Consider the following 10,862-nt stretch of genomic DNA (forward strand, 5'->3'; position numbering starts at 1 on the left):
CACCCTAATGTGACCCATCCCTTTTCTAACACTCACATGTGGGTACTGAGGTCTAGCCCTGCCAGATAGGACCCCAGCCCTAGCTTTAGTGTGTACCAGTGGGTACTAAAAAGAAATGAATGAAGCAGAAGCTAGATGAAAGGAAACAAAAATGTAGCACCAGTGGATAAAAACATACATTTTAAAAAATTCAGAGATAGGAGGGATAGAATGAGAAAATCCCACTTAGATTCTACGGGAGTTACAAATAAAGAAAATGGGGAATTAGGTAGTATCTGAAGAAATAATGGTGAAATTCTACTTATGTTTGTTGTTTTCTTTTAAATATTTACTTAGTTATTTGAAAGAGAGTGAGAGAAAAAGAGAGAGAGAGAGAGAGAGAAAGGCCTTCCATCTGCTGGTTCATTCCCCAAATGGCTGCAACAGCCAGGGTAATGCCAAACCAAAATCAGTAGCTCAGAACTTCATCCAGGTCTTTCACATGGGCAGCAGGGGCCCAAGCACTTGGACTATCTTTCACTGTCTTTCCAGATATATTATCAGGGAGTTGGATCACAAGCAGAGCAGACACAAGAGCTGGGGGACAATAACCTAGGATGTCTGAATTTTCTGTATTCTTACTTAAGACATTTTCAGATATAAAGATCCATTCTGCCTTCTATAGGTGCTTGTTGAGGGAGCTATTAAAAGATTTCTTGAGAAGAAAAGCATGGATCCCTGAAGGAAAAAATGGGATCCAGAAGCAACTGTGTGCAAAGAAACTAGTAAATGTATCTATACACTTGCAAATAGCATGAAGAAAGAAAATGAGGGACTGGTATTGTGGCACAGTGGGTTAAATCACCTCTTGAGTTGAGACATCTCCATTCCATATCAGAATGCCAGTTTGAGTCCTGGCTCCTCAGCTTCCAGTTTAGCTGCTTGCTAATGCACCTGTGAGGTAGCAGACAATGGCTCACATAATTAAGACCCAGATGGAATTCTTGGTTACTGGTTTCAGCTACTGTGATCATTTAGGAAGTAGTAGATCAGAAGATGGAAGAATGCTCTATCTCTCTCACTCTTCGTTTCAAATAAACAAACAAATCATGTCTTAAAAACTAAAGTTTAACTAGATATTGATGTATTAAGAATTAAAAAAAAGAAAGAAGTAGATATTCTGACAGATGCACATAGAAATAAAATTATCCCCATGGTGCAAAAATAAATATTTGAGAAAATTCAAGTTTTAATAATTCTTTATAACAAAAACCATTTTCTACTAATTGGTGTGTTTTTTTAAATTTATTGACTTATATATTTAAAAGTCAGTGTTACAGAAACAGAGTGAGAGTAATAAAGAAATTCCATCCATTGATTCACTCCCCAGATGGTCATAACAGCCAGAAATGGACCAGGATGAAACCAGAGCTAGGAGCTCCTTTAAGGTTTCCCACAAGAGTGGCAGGAGCCCAAACTTTTAGACCATCTTCTGCTGCTTTTCCCAGGCCATTAGCAGGCAGCCAGATTGGAAGTGGAACAGCCAGGACATGAACTTGCACCCATATAGGATAACAGCATCACACATCACATCTTTACTTGCTATATCACAACGTCAGCCCTCCTAACAGTTCTTTAAAACATGCCATTAGTCAAATGACTAGGTATTCCTTATCTCCATCCACCTCTAAGGACAACGTTGTAAAGAAACAAAAGAAATCAGCAGACTCATTTCAGAAACCTCAAATGGAGATACTGTACAAAGCACATTGTCTAGAAACAATCCCAATCACAGTTTCTATTTGGCTGTTGCTAAGGTAAGAGAGTTTTCTTCAAAATTCAGGTTGATAACGTTTTAGCAATATCTAAACTTCCCAACTTGAAGTAAAAATTAAGATGTTTTTGATTTTTGAAAATTTATTTTGTTTGAAAAAGGGAGAGAGAGAGAGCAATCTCCCATCTTCTAGTGAGGGCCCAACTGCTGAACCATCATCTGATGCCTCACTGGAACCAAATTAGCACGAAGCTAGAATCAGAGGCTGAACCAAAACTCAAATTCAAGCCCTCTGATACGGGATACAGCCATCCCAAGTATAGTCTTACCCATGAGAGCACCTGCTTCAAAATAAAAAGATTCTAACTGGGGCCAGCTCAATGACGCTAATCCTCCATGTCCAAGCACCAATATCCCATATGGGCACCAGTTCATATCCTGGATGCTCTGCTTTCCATTCAGCTCCCTGCTTGTGGCCTAGGAAAGTAGTAGAGGATGGCCCAAAGACTCCATGTTCTGTGTCCGCTTTGGAGACCCTGAGGTAGCTCCTGACACCTGGCTTCAGATCAGTTCAGCTCCAGTCATTGCAGTCATTTGGGGAGGGAACCAGGAAATGGAAAATCTTTCTATCTTCCCTTTTCTCTATAAATCTGCCTTTCCAATAAAAATAAAAATAAATCTTGACAAAAAAATATTTAACTAATGATATTGGTTATGTTGACCATTGACTTCACCAGGCATCAGCTTTTGTGTACGCATCTCTGTGTTTAGAACTCCAGGAACTGTGTTTAAAATTTTGACAGCATCTGGCATTGTGATATAACTGGTTAAGCTGCTACTTGTGATGCTAGTGTCCCATAAAGAAGCTTCGAATCGGGCCTGATGGCGTGGCCTAGCGGCTAAAATCCTCGCCTTGAATGCCCCGGGATCCCATATGGGCGCCGGTTCTAATCCTGGCAGCTCCACTTCCCATCCAGCTCCCTGCTTGTGGCCTGGGAAGGCAGTTGAGGACGGCCCAATGCATTGGGACCTGGAAGAGGTTCCTGGTTCCCGGCATCGGATCGGCGCGCACTGGCCCGTTGCGGCTCACTTGGGGAGTGAAACATCGGATGGAAGATCTTCCTCTCTGTCTCTCCTCCTCTCTGTATATCCGGCTTTCCAATAATAATAAAAAAATCTTAAAAAAAAAAAAAAAGAAGCTTCGAGTCTCAGTTGCTTCACTTCAATCCAGCTTCCTGCTCACATGCCCTTGGGGATGCAGCAGAGGGTGGCCCGAAGGCTTGGGCCCCTGCACCCATGTGGAACACCCAGATGGACTTTCAGGCTGTTGGCTTTTAATCTGCTGGGTCAGCCACACAAGATCCCCGATGCCAACTGGCCTCATTCCTGCCATTCTCACAGTGATAAATTCCAAGGAAGCAAAACCACAGGGCGGCTTTTCAGCCATGTTTAGCCCACCTGCCTGGAGGGACCAGCAGGGGCTGGGGATGGAGAGCCAGAGGCCATGCCATCTCTCTAGAGTAGGACTTAAAGACACTCTTAGTGGCTAAAGTCTTCTCCTTGCATGCGCCAGGGTCCCTTTTGGGTGCTGGTTGCTATCCCAGCCACGCTGCTTTCCATCCAGCTCCTTGTTTGTGGCATGAGAAAGCAGTGGAGGATGGTCTAAAGCCTTGGGACCCTGAACCCTTGTGGGAGACCCAGAAGAAGCTCCTGGCTTCAGATTAGCTCAGCTTGGGCCATTGTGGCTATCTGGGGAGTGAATCCGTGCACAAAAGATCTTCCTCTCTGTGTATCTGACTTTCCAATAAGATGCTGGACTCTATGTTTGGTATATGCTTGCAATGGGGGAATCTCAACTGAACTTGAACTGTGGTTATGCAACAAGGTGGAGGAATCCACCATGGTGGGAGGGTTTGGGGAGGGGTGGGGAGAATCCGAGTACCTATGAAACTGTGTCACATAATACAATGTAATTAATGAATTAAAAATAATAAATAAATTTTAAAAATAATAAATAAATTTAAAAAGAAAATAAAAAAAAACACTCTTAAGAACAGAGTTGAAATGTGCAGGAATCTAGGGCCCTTCTCTGTGTATGTCTCTGTAGGTACTGATTTTAGAATGTGTCATGACTTCCATGATGTCCACCATAGAGTAGCTATGGGAAGTCCTGCCCCCTGACTAGAAGGCTACAGGAACTAGTTTCCAGGACTGGCAGAGGCTGCTCTGTGCCCCGGGTAGCAGTCTGGCAGCAGAGAGTTCTTCAAGTGCTGGCTCTGCCAGAGGCAGTGACATAGTATAAGCAACCTCCAGACGATTTCATTTACTGCTTGCCTCGTGTCTTTTTCAAGAGGATCAATTACTTTTGTGACAAGAACAAAGCTATCTTCTGCAAGACTGACTTGTTTATTGGAAAGGTAGAGTTACAGGGAGGGTGACAGAGAGACAGAGAGATCCTTCCATCCTTTCATCTACTCCTTTAAAGGACTGCAATGGCTGGGGCTGGGTCAGGCTGAAGCAAGTGTCACAGGGAGCGGTTTACCACACTGTGCCACACTGCTGGCCCACAAAGCTATTTTTCAAAGGGCAGAATGATCGAAAGCATCAGCATGAGGCTAGGGACAGGATCACTGGCCGTAGCAACACAGAGGTAGTGAGTGACCCAGTCAAGAACAGATGCTGTGCAGTGATAGTGGGTGGTTTTAATAGAGAACTAGGGGAGCAGGTGTTTAGCCTAGTGGATCAGATACTCACATTGTACATGTGAGTACCCTGGTTTGGTTCTGGGCTCTGGCTCTGACTTCAGACTCCAGAATCTTGCTAACACATACCTTGGGGTGAAGCAGTGATTTCTCAAGTCATTGGATCCCTGTCACCTACGTAAGAGCTCTGGATCGTGTTCACAGCTTCTGGCCACTGTGGGCATTTAGGGAGTGAACGAGTGTAAAGCAGCTCTCTGTTTATCTGTCTTTCTGCTTCTCAAGTACATAAATTTTATTTTTATTATCATTTTTAAGATATTTTAAATTTGTATTGGAAAGGCAGATTTACAGAGAAGAAGATATATAGAGAAAGATTTTTCCACTGGTTCACTCCTCAAGTGGCCACAACAGCCAGAGCTGAGCTGCTTTGAAGCCAGGGGCCAAGAGCTTCTTCTGATTCTCCCACGCTGGTGCAAGGCTCCAAAGCATTGGGCCATCTTCCACTGCTTTCCAAGGCCATAAGCAAGGAGCTGGATGTGAAGTGGAGCAGCCAGGACACAAATCAACAAATTTATGAGATGCTGTTGTGTGCAAGGCAAGGATGAGCCACTGAGCCATTGCACCAGGCCCTCAGTGAATAATTTTTTAAGGGTGAAGGTGAACAAGGATGAGAGAGAGTGTTTTTGGATCACTATTTTTGGAAGTCTGGTCATAAAGACAAGGCATGAGATAGAGCAATAAATGACCAAAGAGAGAAGTGGGGAACAGGAAGAGGTATTTAATTTTATTTGTTTTGTGTTGCTTGTGTTTATTTTTAAGAAGTAAAAGAAGCTGGTCGATAAGAAGTAGACAATTCTGCAGGGAGAGGGATGTTATAACTGTCTAGAAAGGGGGAAAGAAGGAGGACCAGGGCAACAAGTGAACCTTAAACACAGAAGGAGGAATGTGGTCCCTGGAGGAAGAAGAAAAGATTCTGTGGATCTCATGGAGAACTACCTCTCCAGTGACAGCAGAGAGTGGGATAAAGATGGTCTTGTCCAGGACTGGGGCTTTGATTTATTTCTTTTTAAATTTATTCTCTCTCCCAAAGGTCTTCAACAGCCAGGCCTAGGGCATGCTGAAGCCCAGGCTGGAACTCATTCCCAGTCTTCCACAAGGTTGCCCGGGACCCGCGTACTTCAGTCATCATCTGCTGCCTTTCAAGGAGCACAATAGTAGAAAACTGAAATTGGAAGTGGAGCTGGGATTTGAACCCAGGCACTCTGATAAGGATGCAGGCATCCCAAGTAGCATTTTTAAAAATTTTTCTTTATTTTGGGGCCCAGCACAATAACTCAGTGGTTAAATCCTTATCTTGCATCCACTGCAATTCCATACAGGTGCTGGATCATGTCCCAGCTACCCCACTTCCCATCCAGCTCCCTGCTTGTGGCCTGGGAAAGCAGTCGAGGACAACCCAAAGCCTTGGGACCCTGCACCCGCGTGGGAGACCTTGAGGAAGATCCTCGCTCCTGGCTTTGGATTGACTAAGCTCTGGTTGTTATGGTTACCTTGAGAGTGGAGCAGCAGACAGAATATCTCTCTCTGTCTCTCCTTCTCTCTGTAAATCTGTATTTCTAACAATAAATAAATAAATCTTTAGAAGGAGAAACAGAGATTTTCCAACTGCTAGCTCATTCTCCAAATGGCCACAACAGCTAGAACTGGACTGATCAGAAGACAGGAGCTTCTTAAAGATCTTCCTTTAAGGGTGCAGGGCCCCAAGGACTTGAGCCATCCTCCACTGCTTTCCCAGGCCACATGAAGGAAGCTGGATTGGAATTGGGGTAGTCGAGACATGAACCCATGTCTATATGGGATGCCAGCACTAAGAGGTGGAGTATTAACCAGTTGACCCTTCATGCTGGGGTCATAAGTGATCTTAATTGGTGTACCAAATGCCAATTCTTCATGCCTTATTTTCACAGGTGAGTTTGCTTTTAGCATAAATGAGTATTACAGAACCAGCTTTACCAAAGTTGTTGGATCCTGAAAATGGAAAAACTGTTCGTATAGAAATTTTGATTCCATGGATTGGGATGGCTAATGGGTATATACCCAGTTTAAAAATCACCAAACTGTCCAAATAGCACAGTTGTTTATACATGAATTACCCCTCAATAAAATTTGTATCTGTATGGGGGGAGGGGGCGGAGGCGGGGCAGGGCTTAGTTTAAATTGCATGTCTCAATCAACAGGGGGCACTGTTGTGCATGACAAGATAGGGAAATGGTTTTCTTTGAGTTGTAATTTTATGCCATTCTGTTTTTCCTGAGTGTTTCTCTTTGTTTATAAGAGACAGCAGAAGGCAATTAAATAATCATAGGCATAAAATAGAGGCAAATGGATGTGCAAAAGTCTGGATTAACACTTGAAGTTGCTGAAAACACTCTCAGGGCGCAAATGGGCAAGCACTTACAGCCTCAGCCACAGAAAGTCTGTAAATGCAGGCTCAGGGCACTTCTTCTCAACTCACTGCAAGCCAGGTATGGGATTCCCTGGGGGTAAACGTTGCAATCATTCTTTAAAAGAGCAGTTATGTGGGGTGTTGTTGTGACTTAGCCCATGCTTTTGACACTGGTATCAGATATGGGGGTTCTGGTTCCAGCTCCTTTCAATGCACCTGGGAAGGCAGCCCCTGTCATCCAACTGGGAGACCCTGTTGGAGTTCCAGCCTCCTGGCTTCAGCCTGCAGCAGCCCTGGCCATTTTGGCTATTTGGGGAGTGAAACAGGATGGAAGCATGAATCCTGTCACTCTGATTTTCAAACAAACAAATCTCTACAAAGCGCAGTCATGTTACATGTTTTTGTGAATCAATCAATGCCAGCAAAAGATATCACACCATGGGCCCACTGCAGAGGTGAGGGGAACAGCACTGGGAAGAGTCCTTTGGTACCATCTGCAGGTCTGAAGATTTCCTCCTACCTAGGACAGAGACTTGGCTCTGACCCAGCAGGGGGAGACTGTTGTCTACTCTGTCACTTCGGTACAGCCGCCCTGTACTGGGTCTTCTCTCGGGACCTCTGTTTTCTCACATGTAAATCAAAACCACATTCTTGGCCTTGTTTGTTTCTCAGACTAAAAGTGAAATGATTCCAATGAAAACACTGTAAAAAGGAGCTGTGGATGTGAGGTCTTACTGCAACTGCAATATTTTGGCAGTCTAAATGGGTGGAACCCAAGGTTCCCTGGTTTATGAAAAGGGCACATGTTACCCTGAGCCTCTACCTTTCTTAAATACCGACTGACCACACTGGTAAGTGACTCTTCCCTCCCATCTCAGCAGTACCTAAGGAAGGCATTATTAGCCCCAGAATTTTAAAGTTAATACTTATTTATTTATTTGATAGGCAGAGTGATGGGACAGGAAGAGAGAGATCTTCCATTCACTAGTCTACTTCCAAAATGAAAATAACAGCCAGAACTATGCTATGCTAAAGTCAGGAGCCTGGAACTCCATCCAAGTCTCCTACATGGGTATTTGAGGCCCACGCATTGGGCCATCAGTTGCTACCTCCCCAAGAGCAAGAAGCAGAGAAGCCAAGATTCCAACCTTGGTACTTTAATATGAGATACTGATATTGCAGCCAGTAGTACAATCCACTCTGCCACAGTGCCAGCCGCTCTTAGGCTCACCTTACAGATATGTAAAAAGGAGAGAAAGAGTCTTCTTTTAGGTTACAAGCTAGTAACAGAAAATCTGGGATGTGAACTCAGAATTCTTTTTTTTTTTGAACCCAGAATTCTAATAACAGTGTTTGGTCACCCATGTTTCTCTGATTTCTTTTATTATTCCTTCAGAGCCAAAGAGACAGAATTCCAGTCCATTGGTTCACTCCCCCTAAACCTGCAGCAGCAAAGGCTAAGCAGGACCAAAGCTGGGAGCCAGGAACCGAACCCAGATCTCCCACACAGGCAGCAGGAGTCCAATCACTTGAGCCATGATTGCTGCCTTCTAGAGTCTACATTAGTAGGAAGCTAGTGTTGAGAGTTGTAATGCAGGCACTCCAATATGGAACACAGGTATCTTGGCCAGTACCTTAGCAGCTGGCATGAATGGCCATCCTTCACCCCAGCTATCTTTTAAAACATTAATGTTTTGAGTGCAATAGTCACTAGCTAGATATGAATATTTAAACTGGTTATAATTAAATAGAATAAAGCATCCTCACTAGCCATATCTCAAGCCTGTAATAGCGAAGTGTAGCCACTGTATTGGACAGTGCAGATGCAAAACATTTCCATGATCCAAAAAAGTTATTATTTCGTTTAAGATATATTGATTTCAATTAGAAAGGCAGATTTACAAAGAGAAGGAGAGATAGAAAGATCCTCTATACTCTGGCTCACTCCCCAAGTGGCCACAACGGCTAGAGCTGAAATGATCCAAAAGCCATGAGCTTCCTCCAGATTTCCCATGCAAATGCAGGGTCCCAAGGCTTCGGGCAATCCTCCACTGCATTCCCAGGCCACAAGCAGGGAGCTGGATAGGAAGTGGAGCAGCAAGGACATGAGCTGGCACCCATATGGGATCCTGGTGCATGCAAGGCAAGAACTTAGCCACCAAGCCTTTGTAGGACACAGATATCTTAACCAGCTTTAACACTAGGTCATATGCCTCCTCCTACATTTTATTTCTACTCTTTCTTTTTTTTTCTTAAATAATCCATTTCAGGAATCCTGCATTATGGCAAAGCAGATTAAGTTGCTACTGGCATGCCAGCATCCCATCATGGAGTGCCCATTCAAGTCCTGGCTATTCTGCCTTCCATCCAGCTTCCTGCTGATGTACCTGGGAAGGCAGCAAAAGATGATTCAAGTACCTAGAACCCTGCCTGCCACATATTTGGGAGGCCAGGATGGAACTCTAGAGTCCCAGCCTCAGCCCAGCCCAAATCTGGCTGAAACAGCCAATTGGAAGATGAACACAAATGGAAGATCTCTTGCCTCTCTGTCTCTGTTTATCGCCTTTAAAAAAAAAAACTTCTTGATTATTATTATCATTTTATGATACATTTCCATAGGCTCTAGGATTTCTCTTCCTCCCTCTCCAAGTCACCTCCTCTCACTGAGTTCTTCTATATTGATACTATAGTATAGATCTTCATTCACAGTCATGTCCATGATTGCAGGCATGGACAATGGCCGAGAGCCCAGCATCCTATTGTCAAGATAGAGTTAACAGTTTCATTGGGAGTCCATCTTTGATCTGCAAGTAGAGATGCATACTGCATTGTATCCTCACATCTGGATATGATAATCTCCATTACACAGTTACTATACATCCCCTTAAATGAAAAGCCACAACAACAACAAAAAAAATCAACAACAGGAAGAAAAATAGAAATTTACAATGCCCTGTAGTTAAATAACATGCTACTGAAAGACTAATATGTCGCTGAAGAAATGAAAAAAAAATCAAGAATCTTCTTGAAGAAAATGATGCTGCTGTGTGACCTATAAGTCAGTGAAGAATTTAATGAGAAAGTGTTTTGAAGAGATGAAACAAAAAAAAAAATTAAAATCCATGAGATATAGTTTCCACTGATCTTTGTTGGTGAGATACATCTCCTGTAGGCAACAAACAGATGGGTTTTGTTTTTCTAATCCAGTCTACTTATCTATGATGTTTGATGGATGAATTTAAACCATTTACATTCAGGGTTAATATGAATGGTTGGTAATTTGGTCCTGTCATTTTAGCAATGGGTTGTTCATTGACTTAGTCTTCTGTTGTTATTTTACTGGGATGTTCTTCACATTTGTCTTTGCTTTTTTTTGTTGTTTTTTGTTTTTTTAAAGATTTATTTATTTTTATTACAAAGTCAGATATACAGAGAGAGGAGAGACAGAGAGGAAGATCTTCAGTCCAATGATTCACTCCCCAAGTGAGCCGCAACGGGCCGGTGCGCACCAATCTGATGCCAGGAGCCAGGAAACTCTTTCCAGGTCTCCTTTGCGGGTGCAGGGTCCCAATGCATTGGGCCGTCCTCGACTGCTTTCCCAGGCCACAAGCAGGGAGCTGGATGGGAAGCGGAGCTGCCGGGATTAGAACTGGCGCCCATATGGAATCCCGGGGTGTTCAAGGTGAGGACTTTAGCCGCTAGGCCACGCCGCCGGGCCCTGTCTTTGGTTTTAGTGGGTGTTATTCCTCTTCTCTGCTAAGAGAACATCTTTAAGTACCATTGGTAGGGCAGGTTTGGAAGAAGCATATTCTTTTAAATTTTCTTTACTGTGGAAGAATTTTATTTCTTTTTCAAAGATAAAGGAAAACTTTGCTGGGTACGTTATCCTGGGCCAACAGCTTTTGGTTTTAGAATCTGGAATATGTCACTCCATTCTCTTCTGGGCTGTAGAGCTCCTGTG

Source organism: Ochotona princeps, chromosome 6 (genome assembly GCF_030435755.1).
Source record: "Ochotona princeps isolate mOchPri1 chromosome 6, mOchPri1.hap1, whole genome shotgun sequence".
In the NCBI taxonomy this organism is placed as follows: domain Eukaryota; kingdom Metazoa; phylum Chordata; class Mammalia; order Lagomorpha; family Ochotonidae; genus Ochotona; species Ochotona princeps.